This window comes from Pinus tabuliformis, chromosome X (genome assembly GCF_031772625.1).
Source record: "Pinus tabuliformis cultivar Carrire ecotype Pingquan chromosome X, CPIR1, whole genome shotgun sequence".
Taxonomy (NCBI): Eukaryota; Viridiplantae; Streptophyta; class Pinopsida; order Pinales; family Pinaceae; genus Pinus; species Pinus tabuliformis.
Window position 1 is genome coordinate 166,697,723 of NC_142308.1, and position 16,184 is coordinate 166,713,906.

Consider the following 16,184-nt stretch of genomic DNA (forward strand, 5'->3'; position numbering starts at 1 on the left):
ATATTAATTAATTTAAAATTAATTATTTAAATTAATATATATAAAAAAAACATAAATATAAACTACCCCCACTCACCATTAAATAGTTAAACCTTTTAAACTAAAGCCATTATCACCTTACGTTATTACATAAGCCTCTTTTAAAACCATGAATGGAGTTATGGTACGCCCCTTATGCCTTTCGCATCGGCAAATCGGAGGATGGAGGGGCTCATTAAAACGTGCCAAGTGAACTTCCCCGATGCGATATCGCATCGGGGGTTATGGGTGTTATGGTGTGTATCGGGAGTTTGAAAAATGCATTGCGAACAAGACTTCCGACCCGATATCGCATCGGGGGTATGGTGTAATGTCGAGGCTTTTTATAATATGTTCCGAATAAAACCTCCGATGCGATTATATATTATGTATTTATTTTTTATATTAAATTTTAATTTAATTTAATTAATTATATTAATTAAATTTAATTAAATTAATATTTAATATTATTATTTTTTTTGGTTTTGATTTTATTTTAATGAATTCTAATTAAGTTATGAAATTATCTAAACTACAGCCACTTGAAAAATAATTAAAAATAATAAAAATAAACTACAGCCACTTGAATGTTTAGTTTTTCGAGATTAGGATTTGATTTGGAAATTAGAGTGAATTTCTTAACATCCCGATAATTAATAATTTGGCTGCATAACTAAAAATGAAAAATGTTAGTAAAAACTCGCTACGGGTTAATATTTAAAATGAATGCCTTATTGAACTAATTTATTTACAAAATGAAATATTGTACATTTTATGCATTTTTAACCGAGGTTAGATAAATGATGAGACTTCAAAGGAGTGCCATTTTCAAACCAGTTGACCAAATGAGGCGAAACAAGCGTCAATGGAAAGCTTGTAAAAAATCGATTCTAACAAAGCAATCAAAACAAGAATCCAAGGAAAATGTAAAATTAACAAAAGCGTAGGGCAATCAACTAAATAAAAATCCAACAAAAAGTGTTTAGCCAAAATTTTTATAGAAAGGGTCCCCATTATTTGAAGTGAACAAGTCAAAAATGGGGGGGTTGTGTTTTTACCACAACAATGGCGACACACGGGAGAAGAACCAGTTATCTCTCTTTGATACGAATGAGATTCTCTTAAAATTAAAGTAAAAATAATTAAAGAAGAGAGAATTATTTTTTGGAATGCTTGACTAGGTTCATTAATCTTAATAAAAACAAGAATCATCTAACTGTAATTTTCCTCAAAATTTCTCATAAATTAAAATATTTCAAAACTCTATATCAGTCTTTAATTAGTTGTAGAGATAAAGCAGGGGTCACTTTACAGCTTAGCTTTTAAAATATACTCCTTTGTCATAGGTAGAGCCACTGCTGCCAGCAAACATCTATAGTTTCGACAGGGTTACTTTTTAATCATAAATGATTCAGAATCCCATCTGTTTAAGAGTTATTGATCTAGAGATAAATCAATTTATATATGTATTACTTTTTTTTCTTTTTTTTTGAAATAAATCTTAAAAGCCATTGTCCCGGTTTGGTGGCTAGATAGTTGACAATGCCATTCACTGGTTAAAATTGGACTGAACAAGCTGGCTCGTGATGAGACCCCTTGTCTTATTATTGTTTGCAATCATAAGCCATTACCCTGGTTTGTTCAGCAGTGTTGGTAATGTCAGCCTATTTTTCCCCTATGATCATGGTAAGCAGGCTCATGATGAGACCTATTAACTTTTTAAGTTTAGATATACTTCTGGATTATACTCTAGAAAAACAAGACTCTTTGAGATAGGGAGAATCATTGACTCCTTAAGAGTTAAGAATGACAATTTCAGAGTTAAAGGTGCTTTGCTGTAAAGTGTCTTTACTTGGTTAAAAATAACTTTTCTTGACTGATAATAGAACTCTGAAAGATCCTAATGAAATTTTGAAATCTCAAAATGATTACAATTTGATGAAGAAGAAATTTTCAGATTTTATGATACTTTGCCAACTTCTCTTGATTGGTAATCTCTTCCTTAAATATGTTTACCTTTATAATAAGAAAATCAAACTCTGCTAAGAGATTTAAGAAAAAGCTAATAGATGACTATTAACAATTTTTCTCCATGTATCCTGACCATTGTTAGGTAACAAATAGGCCTTCCATATAAATAATGACAAAGTCACCAAAATCAAAACTGAAAACCAAAAGAAAAGAAGTCTTATGCTAAAGTGTGAAAAGAAATCAGCAAACAAAATTAAAATGAAGAAATGTGAAATAAAATGGAAAGGAAAATCCAAGTTTGAAAGATAAACTCAAACAAGAATGTTTATACCAATCTCTTCAACAATATGAAGAAAAAGAAAATAATCATGTAATCATTCCTTCTTATGTTGAGATTTAGAAAAATCATACCTTGCAGGGTTGTAAGTGTTTTTGGCTTTTTTGGATAGCAGTGACGATAAAATTCAGCCACAATGAAAAGCTTTCTGTCTTATACTAATCTTCTTGTTTCAAAGCATCATCTTGATCATTTTCTAATAAAAGGAATGCTTAAAGAAACAAACTAAAGGTTCAGAAACTTCCTGGTGTAGCTGTTTCGATGAAGATTATCGCTGCTTGTTGAAATAAAGCTTGGAGAAGATTATAGGACTTTGAAAATATGATCGGACAAAGGATTGAAAGCCTTTTATGAAGAGCTGCAAAACAGATTTATATATCAGAAAAACAAAACTGAGAGTAAATTGACGAAATGGAAATTAATGAAAGTGGGTAAATGAATCTTACCATTGGATAATTGCTTTTGATCTTACCTAAAAGGTATCAGTTTCTCCAAACTAGCTGACTTCTTATTTTAATTAACATTAAAAACATGAAGAAGTCAAACTAACCAAAATTCTATAACCCAAAATCATTATTTATTTTATTTAAACTAAAGCAGGCAGTAAAATGTAAAAATAGAATGCTCAGTGCTCAGGGGAATTGAAATTAAAAGAAATGCATCAAAAATAAGAATGAGAATGTGCAGTAATGACTGTTTCTCAAAATATTATTAGTTTTATATAAACTCCATGATTTTATAAAATCCAAAATCAAGACCAAATCGAAGATAATAGAATTCAAATATGAAGATAGAGAGGTCTTGAATTCCATTTTTAATTATGGAATTATATATTTAAAACTAAAATGTGTGAGAAATTGAAATGATTTTTGTATCCTGCAAATTTGTCATCAATTGCCTTTTTCCCATAGTGGTTACCCAAGCTCGCTTTAACACATCGCCCCATCGGATGATCCACACAACATGTTTCTTCACCATGCTTTAAGTTTAATTTGCAAGACTTCAATTTTATTGCTATGCCATATATTGATTAAATGTTAACGACTTAGAGGCATGCATTAGAAGTTCTCGCATCAAAGTTTGCAATGGCGAATCGCCGATATGGAAATATGCGATGAGAAGTTGTGTTATGAGATGGAGCGATCGCATCATTAAAGAAATATTATATCGGGGGTCGGGGCATATTTACATTGTGCTTCCCACATCGCGCATCGCACATCGCAGAATTAGAGATTTGATGTAAGCATAAATAACAATGCGACGAAGCGATTGCGATATCAGTGATTGGCAAACTTTTGGTACCCGATGTAACATGATATGATTCTTGCGATGCCGATATGCGATGAATGACGTGGCTAGTTAGCGATCGGCAATTTTAAGCACATGCTGTAACAATATTTGATATGCCGATATGCGATGAAGAGTGGACCCGATAGATTTATGATGGTATTTTAATAACATATCGGATCCAAGACATCGACCCTTTAAAATTATGCTCCTACCATTATTGCGATTGAACGGCGCGATATTTTTTATGAATTTGATTTGAATTTCATATCGGGTCTGGGATTATGTGTTTATCGCAACATCGGTAAAGTCGATTATTGGCGATTCACAATAATGGAAGTATACTTTGACTGCAAAGCTCTGACATGCGAAATGCGATATGGCATATAAGTAAGATAATACATCAGAGATATTTTATGAACAATTTGTTATCAAAAGAAACGCTAAGAACTACTTCCGATGAAATCTTATGATGCGAATGGTCTTATGATATTCCTTGAAATTTCAATTGGGTTTTCTAAGTGAATAAAAGCAAAATTAAAAATGCTTAAATTCTAATGCATCACAAATAAAATTTCCCTGAGCCTATTGCAAATTTGAAATGGGTTTACTGCTTACTTCAAGTTTTTGAAAACAAATGAAAGCCTGTAAATAAAATAGAACACGAATAAAAAATAAACTAAGGAAAATAGAAACTAATAAGAGATGAGAACGAACTTGCAAATGCGTACCTGGAAGGAAATTGTTTGCAAATTTTACCTTACGAATCTTCAAATTCTTCCTTTGATTTATCAAAATTTCGACTTTGTTCAAAATCATCTCATCATTTATTCTAAATCTAAGTGTGCAATCAGCCTAAATAAAATCTGTTTATTCATGTTCAGGAAATATAAAATTTACCAGAAATAAATATAAAAATAGGCTCCCCTTTTGAATTGAAACAACAATTTATAATCTCTGCTTATTCTGAATAACTTGAGAAGAATCCGTATTGTTATAGCGACTGTTCAATAATACCTTTAGTAAATGAATATGATGCGTTTTGTAGCATCAAATAATAAACTAAAGATCAGAATGGGATAAAGCCACTAATTGTGAAAAAGTATCAAAACAGATTTGAATGTGTGCACTTAGCAAAATGGACATCCTTAACAAATTTTGAGGAAGATAATATGAACTTCATATGATTACCGTGAAAGGTTAGACTGACTAATAATGATTGAATTAGAATTAAGCTTATGATAGACAGTGATACATTTCATGGGATAATGGGATCATGAAGCTTTTATATCCTTAAATCCTTACCGTATAAATTTCAAAAGAAAATCTTAGAAGGAAATCCCGAAATGAAGAAAAGTGGCTTTGAGGCAATCGATACCAAGTGCAAATTTAATTGAATTTAATCAAGACATTATTCGAAATAGGAAGAGTAGAGGTATTGCTGTAAGAAATTTAAAAGAAAGCAAGAATTAAAATTTTCTGATAGGAAAAAATGTTTTCACTGAACATGTATAATAATGGCTGATTGCTTTGTTTTATTTTTAATCTACAGAACTGTTAAAACAAATTAACTATACAAAACAAACTAACTAAATTAATTCTACTCCTATTCTAACCATATACATGAAAATGACTAGGTATAGTCATATTTCCAGTGTAGCCATTTTCTCATTTTTATTCTCGTGTTTATGTACAGTTCAAATGTTAGTAATAAAAATACAGATTTGACTAAACTAAGGAAAATAAATATGAAATCAGAATGTACAGTAAGTGTTAGCAATTTGATTAAAATCTCCTTCTCTTGAAATTTGCTTTCCAGTTCAATACCAATTGGATCACAAAAATCTGGATGGATTTCCATTAATGATTGGGAAACGTTTAAAAGAGGAGATGACAGGCCGAATTGTGGATATGAGTTTTCAGATTCTTTGACCTGAAAAAATTTGTTAGTGTTATGTACAAATGTTAAATCATTGACAATTTTCCTTGAAGGAAAAATTTCCAAACAATTTTCAACTGAATCAATGAAAAATGGATGAAAGCCTTTCAAATAAAATGGCAATTTATTAATTGAATTGAATTGCTGGCCAGATTGCAAAAATACATTCTCTTGTTGACATTGCCTTTGAAAAAATAGAAGCTTTTGATAAAACATTAGCATTGATATAAATTGGAATATTAATATCTTTCGATGCTGATGATTATAATATGAAACTTGAATTTCCCAATTGGGCAATGCATCAATTGAGTGTTTGATAATAAGGTATTCAATATGCCAGCTAAAAGTGTGGAAAATTTGAAAAATTAAATCTGATTTTATACAAAATAAGTGGGGAAATAAAATGAAATTACTATTTTTACAACTAATGTTACAGCACATTTGGGATCGTTTTGAAATGATTTCATTTTCACAAGGATTGGCCAGAATTATGGAATTTGAATAATTTCGAATTCCAACTTGTGAAATAGAAAACGAATTATGATTATGAATAAGAATGGGAGTTTGATCCTCATATGAATCATAAATTGGAATGATTTCTTGAATGGTGAAATCATGAAGATAATTTGCTGCTCTAAAATGAGGATTAATTGGGATAATTCCTAAATTGAAGCGTTCCTCATCCTCGGATGTTATTTGAATTTTATCATGAGGATTCTCTTGAGAATGATAGAAATCAACATCCTCAATGTCAGAGTAATCATCATAAATGACCTCACAAGATTGTCTGGAATTCCCTTCGATTTCATCCAATATACCAAAACAAGGAGGAATAAAAATCTCATGTTCATTAATGGCAAAAGAATGATCAATTATTGTTTCTTTATCTTGATAAAAATTTAATGGTAATTCATTTAAATCATCCTCTTTAATTTCTGAAATATCATTGATACTAAGAGGAGAAAAATTACTATCATTAAAAATATCAGGACAAAGGGAAAAATGTGAACCTGAAAAAAGGTATTTAAAACTGTCTCTGTTTGAGAGCTCTTGTGCATTATGCTCATTGTAAATTTCAGATTGCAGATCATTCCTTTGCATACTCATGCTTTCTTGAAGAAGGCTGCTTTGCTGCTCTGATTTTGGCATTTGCTCATCATGGCGAATTTCAGAAATTTGTACAGCAGTTTGCATTTTATTTACTTTGATCGCTGCTTGTACTTGCTGATTTGCGATTTGATTTTCCGAATTTACTTCAAAGTAGCTTTCAGATTTCAAGGCGGCTTTTTCTCCAAGATTGCTGTTGTTGTCTTCTTGCATTTGAATGGAAATATTTTCCAACCTTTGTGAAACCACTTCATCACCATTTATTTGTACATCCAAATTGGGACTCTCATTTATATTCGAAGGGGATGGAACAAAGCTTGAATCAATTTCATATGGATTGGGAATGGTTGGAAGAGAACAAATATATTTAAACCAATCTAATGATTCTTCTTCCGTAGACTTATCTTCATCTTTAAATCTTAAAAAATTCAAATGAAATCGAATATTAAAATCATTAACAGACTCATTTTCAAACCTACGAAGATATTCAATTTCTTCACATACCTGTTCATAATCGTAGCCGTCAAATTTACATATGAAAATTGTAACAAATTGATCCCAGCTGTGGATTGAAGCAACTGGAAGAGTTATACACCAGCTTCTGGCTTTTGCCGCAAATGTGAGAGTAAAAATTCTGCATAAAATGCCTTCATCAGTTCCTTGAAAATCGTAATTTGAAACATTTTGAATAAATTGAAAGACATGGTTAAAAGCAGAAGAATTTCTCTTACCATTGAACTTTACCTGAGACAAGAGTCTTACCACTTCGGGTGGAGTATTAGAAGATGCACGTCCATGGATACAACTCCAAATTAGAAGCTTAAGAGGAGCCATAAACAAAATGTTAAAATTGAAAAGACTTCAATAGACAAATTTCTCAGGCCCTCCTTCTAGCGCCAAAAATGTTGATGCCTCGAAAATCACTGCAACAACATTGGGGGATAACCACCCGGTCCGGACCTTAAAAGCAGCTCCTTTTCCGTTTGGTGTGGTGGCTCCGACTGTTCAACTAGGTCCAGTTACCTTCTCCCTATTGCTATTGGTTTATAATGTATCTTTAACTACCAATAGACATGGATATCAGATCATTTCTTCTTGCTGATCAGGCAAGAGAATGACCCTTAAGCTGATTTGGGTTCAGCCAAGCCACAACTAAATTTTTGCCTCTTTGAGGAGAGGACTTAAAAGAATGTTGAATTTACTCTAAATGCAAACTTATTCTATGATGCAAGCAAAAGAAACTAATCTAAATCCTATCTTAATTAGGCAGATATAAATCTAACCCAACTAAGAGCAAGATAATTAAAGTATTGGGATTTAGATATGTCTTGTTTATAATGAATACCAAGTTAATGAAGTAGTTCAATTAACTGATATTATGGATATCAAAACACATCCTATTGAGACCTCTTAACTGAAATAATAAACCAACAACACTCAGGAAGTAGTTCACATAAATGATATTGATTATCAAATCAACAAATCCAATAACTAAACAATAATATGTGGAAATAGTTCACAACATATTACCATTCAATAAATCAGTTTTAATAAGGTAGATTTCTGAGTAAATAGTTACTCAGAAATCAGAAATTAATCCATAAGAACAGAGATACATGATAACAACATTGAGACAAACTACCCATATTGACAATAGTGCACAAACATGAATAAAATGACACATTCCTGTTACCATAAAAATGAAGCTGATATTTGAAATAGTAGTATTAAAAATACCAATTTATTGCATCCATTTCTCTGATCTTGGTCTCCAACAGTCCTTTACATTGCTTGAACTTCTGCCTTTAAAACTAGAGCCACAATAGTGCAAACTCTGCCCCTCATACATAATCCAAGATACAAAGGAAAAATCCTCAATAATCCCCAGATCTGAGGTTTTCTCTCCTCTCTCCTACAACTCTAGATTCCTATTACAGTAGTGCTTTTAGAAGTCTAGCATTGCAGAGGAGAGCAGCCCCTTATTACATTCTGCAATTTATTACTTATACTATCTGTGAATGAATTCTTGAGAGGAAAGTTTGGTGAAGAGAAATCTGCCAAATCCAATTGCTGGAGCATTCTCATTGATTGAGATCCTTTTCTCCATATTTCTTCCACTGTTTTCCTGCAAAAAGAAATCAAAATAAATTAAAATGCAACAATAAAATCAACATGGCATTGCTGACATTTAAATCAAATCCAATCAAATTCTATAAAATATAAATTCTCTATTGATGCCTGGGATGATTTAATTGGCCAAGAATATCATTGACGAGTGAATCTGCAATTAGAAGAGGCCTGGACCAATGAAAATAAAACTCAGAAAAATGATTTTGTTTTCAAAATTCGGAGCTTGATCTTCTGCCTGATTTTTGACCCAATAAATGACCAAATCTGTCAATGAAATCTCCTCAGAAATATTCTCCTTGATTTTATCTTTCCAATGAGCCATCCTGAGCCTCATTTGGCCAAGTATAACTCATTCTATGAGCTTCCAAAGTTGATGAGTCAAATCTGGCATGAATCTGGAAATTCTGTTGCTGGGCTAAAAAAATGTGATTAAAAACTAATCCTAAATTAGTCTCTAATTAATTCTAATTTAATTGCTAATTATAAACTAAACTAATTATTAGTAAACTATTTATTAATTAATATATAACTAACTATTATAATTAACTAATTACAAACTATATAATATTAATCTAAATAACAATTACAATTTTATTTATTTAAATTAATTATATTACATATATTAATTAATTTAAAATTAATTATTTAACTTAATATATATATAAAAAAACATAAATATAAACTACCCCCACTCACCATTAAATAGTTAAACCTTTTAAACTAAAGCCATTATCACCTTACGTTATTACATAAGCCTCTTTTAAAACCATGAATGGAGTTATGGTACGCCCCTTATGCCTTTCGCATCGGCAAATCGGAGGATGGAGGGGCTCATTAAAACGTGCCAAGTGAACTTCCCCGATGCGATATCGCATCGGGGGTTATGGGTGTTATGGTGTGTATCGGGAGTTTGAAAAATGCATTGCGAACAAGACTTCCGACCCGATATCGCATCGGGGGTATGGTGTAATGTCGAGGCTTTTTATAATATGTTCCGAATAAAACCTCCGATGCGATTATATATTATTTATTTATTTTTTATATTAAATTTTAATTTAATTTAATTAATTATATTAATTAAATTAATATTTAATATTATTATTTTTTTTTGTTTTGATTTTATTTTAATGAATTCTAATTAAGTTGTGAAATTATCTAAACTACAGCCACTTGAAAAATAATTAAAAATAATAAAGATAAACTACAGCTACTTGAATGTTTAGTTTTTCGAGATTAGGATTTGATTTGGAAATTAGAGTGAATTTCTTAACATCCCGATAATTAATAATTTGGCTGCATAACTAAAAATGAAAAATGTTAGTAAAAACTCGCTACGGGTTAATATTTAAAATGAATGTCTTATTGAACTAATTTATTTACAAAATGAAATATTGTACATTTTATGCATTTTTAACCCAGGTTAGATAAATGATGAGACTTCAAAAGAGTGCCATTTTCAAACCAGTTGACCAAATGAGGCGAAACAAGCGTCAATGGGAAGCTTGTAAAAAATCGATTCTAACAAAGCAATCAAAACAAGAATCCAAGGAAAATGTAAAATTAACAAAAGCGTAGGGCAATCAACTAAATAAAAATCCAACAAAAAGTGTTTAGCCAAAAATTTTATAGAAAGGGTCCCCATTATTTGAAGTGAACAAGTCAAAAATGGGGGGGTTGTGTTTTTACCACAACAGAATACAACAAACAATAAAGTGACAAATAAGTGACAACAAACAATAATCATTAATGTCTTAAGCACAATTTCTCCACGGACAAGAAATTGGTTTCTTATGGTAAAATAGTGGGGACCAATGGTTCAAAAATGGAAATGTACCTTTGCTGCCAGCACACCACTTCACCTCGAATCACCATAAGAGGAAATAAAACATCATTCCCATGCATTCATGGATTTCACTTCCTTGAAACTCACTCACTCAGGTCGCTCTCAGACCCAGGAAACCCACCGGAAGTAAAATGCCATCATTTTACTACAGAAGAATTCCTACAGGATTGCACAGGAATTCCTACTAGATGATGCAAAAGAATTCCTACGGGATAAACAGAGACCGTCTACAAGATTGGAAAAGAAGAGTTCAGAAGGGATATCATGGGAGTTGGCCATTGCAAAAAATCTAAAGAGGTAGGCTATGTAATTACATCCCTCTTTACAAGTAATTGAACTAGAAATCCTCTAAGTTTGAGTGAATTTAGCAATTGTGTAAGGGAATTACATACATAGTCATTTTTGTTTTAGTTCTACATTTGAAAATTGTTTCAATCCTCTCATCTCTTCAAACTTCACCAACAAGATGACAGGAAGTTTTAATAGGAGGGAGCCCACCAACACAGTGAGAATCTAACAACACCACCAAGTGGTTGAAATCTTCACAAGACATAATTGGATGGGGTTTTTTGAAAAATTCAGAGGGTATGATGATGAGGTGGATCAAGAATTTTCTCTCTCCCTCACTCCACTCACCAGAATACATGCTACTATTTTAATAAGGGGCCTCTCTATAGATATCATCCCTGAGCTCATCAGAAGAGTCACCACACTTCCCCTAGGAATACCATGGAGGAAAGAAGACAAAGGAGATAGCCAGGTTGCCAAAAGAAAATTCTTTTTGGAAGGTGAGGAACCCATTGAGGACAAAAATGGAGTAAGGAGGGAAAGTATGCCATATCCATGGAATGAGGTAAGATACCAACTAATCAAATATGGTTCATGTGAGGGTAGGTATAGTGTGCTCTATGGCTATCATTTTAGGATCCTTGAAGAATTGAGATTTGGAGCAAAAACGCCCCCTCACCAAAGGCTCAACATACCATACTTCCTGCTTCAATCACTCATACACTCAAGCATAAAAGTGAAGGATGGAAATCACCATGGGTTAATTAGGATCCTTATAGAAAATTCCCTCCAGAACCTCAAAGCTCCTATAACATGGACAATTTTCAGATACATGCCAGTATAGGATGACATCAAAGCTATCACTTATGATGTTAGTCCTAATGCTAGTGAAGAGCAAGCAAAACAAGAAGAGGAAGATACAGAAGGAGATGAGGATGATATGGATGAAGAAGGTGATGCCACAGAGGAACATGATGAAGATGAAGAAGAAGAGGGAGAAGAGAAGGAGGATGATGAAGGAACAGAGGAGGATGTTAAGGAGGAAACTGATAGAGATGCTGAAGATCTACAAGAAGAAGAAGACAAGAAGGACATAGAGGAAGGAGGTAATGGAAAAGAGGGGATAGAAAACAAGGAGGAGTCACCTAGGGTGTATCCAGAAGCCATTGAGAAAGAGACAATAGATTCCCTCACTGCTCTTAGCACCCCAATCAAGAAAAAAGGAAAAAGGTAGAGGCAGATCCCATTATATTTTAGGACAAGAAAAAGAACAAGAATAAGACAAGGGAAACTCCAAACATCAACCAAAATTCCTATTGTGATTGAAGACTCCCTTACACAAAAAGAGAAAATGCCTTCCCCTAAGTCCCCTATCACCTATGTCAGGAGGCCTACCACTAAATCAACTTCCTCCAAGGGAAAGGCAATCCTACAGGATACATAGCAAAATCTACAGGAATCAAAAACAGTCCTATAGGATACTCTGCTGAATCTACAGGAGGCATAGAAATTGGAAAGGAAGGTAGGCAAGCTGTAAGAATTTAAAGAAGAGGAGCTAGAGACAAAAGAACCCAGCCCCCAAGCTAAACTGGACTCCTATTACCGATTTATTGAAGGAGGTAGGGTCATACCTAAATTTTTTTCCATTCCACTGTTCTTCGAGATTGAGAAGGAGAGGGCCAGAACTCATTGATGGAAGCAGATTGCCAAATAAAAGGGGGTGGAAGACATTGGGCACATGGAAGAGAAACTCAACGAGATGGGAAGAGAGCTAAGTGGCTTGAGGGACAGAGAAAACATAATGAGAAATCAACTAGAGATAGAAAATGCATGGTCTAGGGGACAACTGTAGGAAAGAGAGAATAATTGGCATGTATGGCCAGTCTCTCTTTGGAAGCAATCCAGTGTAGGATGTCAGCTAAATCCTATGCTCTCTACCTAAAATAACAATGGTTGCAGTTTCAGATTAAGACCCTAGCACAGAGAGGAACCATGCCATTTCAGGACTACAGGTAGTTTATTGATCTTTGTGATCAAAGTACACTAGAAGATAGGGCCAAAATGGTTGAGTTTTATTTGCACAACATGGCCCTCGTAGACATGAATGTATGGGACCCTAATTCCAAGCTAGGAGATCTAAAATTAATGGCTTTGGCATCATGGATGAACCATGAGGAGTCAAGGGCTATAGAGATGAAAAAGATATTGGAAAGAGAGCAAATTGAACCTCTTCTGATCAGAGCTGAAAAATCAAATCCCATGGCCCTCATCAATAACCATAATTTGATTGCAAATGGTCCTCAGTGGGCACCTAGATATCTTGCTGCCCAAGAGCAAGAAATTTCACATTTTGAGGACATGTTCAGGTTGCTAGGAGATGATAGTATACATGCTTGCCTGAGGAGATGGAACTCACTACCATACAACTTAAAGATACGAGAGTATCACTCTCCTCAAAGGTTGAGAGAGGCACTCAATATGACACCTATGCATAAGAAATCTATGCAAAGGTTGAAGGTCAATTGGATTGGCCTAAAACATAGTCCACCACTACTCTTAGGGATGCTAGAAGGGAGAAAAGAAGAAGAAGAAAAGAGGTAGCGGGAGGAGGTAGAAAAGAAAGTAGACTTTTATGAACGAGGAGGATACCACAATAGAGGCATGGGATGTCAGAGAGGCCACTAGAGCCATCAAGGATATGGATATTGATTAAGTTGATCAGAGGATGAGAAACACTTTCAGTAGGGGGGTGGTGATGAGCCTCATCATTGGGTAACTATATGGGCCTTAATTCACCTCCTAGCTTAGTTAAACCAACTTTTCTCAAAACTTATTACAAGTTTTTGATTATATTTTTTTTATGAGGGGAGTTAGAGTTGGATATTATGATTTGTGGACTAATATGCATTGAATGTAGGATTAAAGGAGAAAATCAAGGAATTTTGGCAAAGACTAAGGTCAAAAATCGAATGGGACAGGGGAGAGGGATTGTAGGAGGTAAATCATCCTCATTTACTACTCCTCCATTTGGATATTCTTCCATTCATCACATCAGCTTGGAGTGAAAATAGTCAAATCATGAGGACTAGAAGGTAGCCGAGCAAGTGAGATACAAAGCACCAGTTTATCTCGAGTTTAGGAGACAAGCCTCCCTCATTTTAAGGAAGTCGTTGGGGACTTCAAATGTATAAGTAGAGAAGCCTAAGAACTCAGTAGGATTTGGATTTTTATTGTAAAATGCTAATATATTTTCGAGCTGCAAGACTTGTGAAAGTTCTACTGATGTAATTTGCTATTTTGGTAATAAGAATGAGTTTTATTTTGAGCCAGCACTGAGTTAACTCAGAGAGCTAAAGCTCTTGGGTTAGGGCCCAACCCTAGTAGCCAAGGCTCCTCTTTATTATACATGTATGTTTAGTGTAGATTCATAGCTTCATTGTTATTTTGCCTTTTAGATGCATCTCCATTACAAGTAGTGTAGATTAGATTGGTTATTTAATAGTTTTCTTCCATTTGTGCCTTATTTCAAGTAGCAGGTTAGCAAGGAGAAAAGGGATCACCACAAGGTTGTTAGAAGGTGTCTTGGCCTCATTTCCTCCCTCTAGGACCATGACTTGAGGAAGGGACCCTTAAGCAGCCCCAAAAACACAAATTTCTAGTTCTTTTATGAGCTTTGGAGTTTGTTGTCTTTAATTTAGTATTTGGTTAGTTTTGAAAGGTAGATTTCATTGTTTTCTTTTTCACCTCCATTTCTGTAGTAGATCTCACTCATGATTTCATTCCATTCAACAACTTTCTTCATGCATAGTATAGGCAGTTGATTCATTAATTCTGCTTTTCTAGATTATGAAAATGTATCTTGTTGCATAGATTTTTGGAAGATACACATGTTTTATGCAGAGAAGGTGCTTCAGGAGGAGACTAAGACTTCATAGCTAGTAGCCACCTTCCACTTCATCCACCTTAGCCATCCCTTGTTTTCACCATCACCTTCACTAGTTTTCCATCATTTTTCATAGAAATTCTCCCAAGCACATTGAGCGAATCTAGCCATCTATTATCTTGGATATTGACTCTTGAGTGATCCTAGACCTTCTCCCACTCCATTCCACCCATCACACACCTTTCCTAAGCCTCCCATCACCTCCAACACCTCATATTTAGCTCTTGGTTGTATCCTATAGGTTTCCTGTAATTCCTATAGGATCATCCTGTAGGTTTCTAGTACATCTTGTAGGTTTTTCTGAAACGACCTGTTTTGAGGCTGAATTGATGGAAAACCTCTAGGAAGTCACCAAAAGCCTCCCAAGGGTCCTCCACATCATCCAACCATTTCATAACCCTTCCATCCATCCTCAAACATCCTTAATTCACCTACCACATCCACAAGAACAGTTAGTTTGCATACTTGATTTTGCATAAAAAGACCAAAAGCAAAAATAGATTTAGTTTAGTCTCTTTTCTTGCACATTAGTCTTGTTTGATGATTCTTACTTCTACAACTTAGATAGTAGCATTTGTTTCATGTTGATTTAGCATTTCCACTTAGCATAACTTCTTAAATGGTTAAATAGGGAATGGTGTGATTTAGCATTATATGTTGACCTTCTCCATTATTGCAGTAGAGTAACTCTCTTAGAAGTAGAATTACCTTTCTTCCATCAAAGAACCAAGCTTCTTCTAACTCCATAGAAGTCTGGCTTGGAACCCCAGTGGTCTCTCACCAGTTGAACAGTGACAAAAGGCAGGATCGTCAATTTTACTTGTGGATACAACACTGTCACCTCAAATTTTGTACGAACCCCAAGTTGATAAGTAAAGCTGGTAGCCCAAGAGTTGCAACATCCTTGCTACAATACTGTCGCTCATCATATAGCCCAATGATTGAGCCTCCTCTAAGTGATGACAAAGGAGCAACACAAGCTTCATTGTCGAGCATTGTCTAGTTAATAAGGCAAGGGTTCCCATGAATACCCCATCTACCCACACCATCTCCATCTTCACCCCCACAGCATACATATTCACCCACACCACCACCACCTCCACGACCGTTCAATATGGCGAATGCAGTGAAGTTGGTTATTTTCAAGGGCTTGGGAAATGAGTACTTAGACTAGTTTTGGTTTGTTACAAAGGCCATGTGGACAACCGAGAATATTACAGATGATCAGATGAAGAAAGCAACGTTGATTACTACTTTAAAGGATTGCGCGCTAACATGGTACATTAAGTACTGCATCGATAACCCAATGGCTACGTTGGTA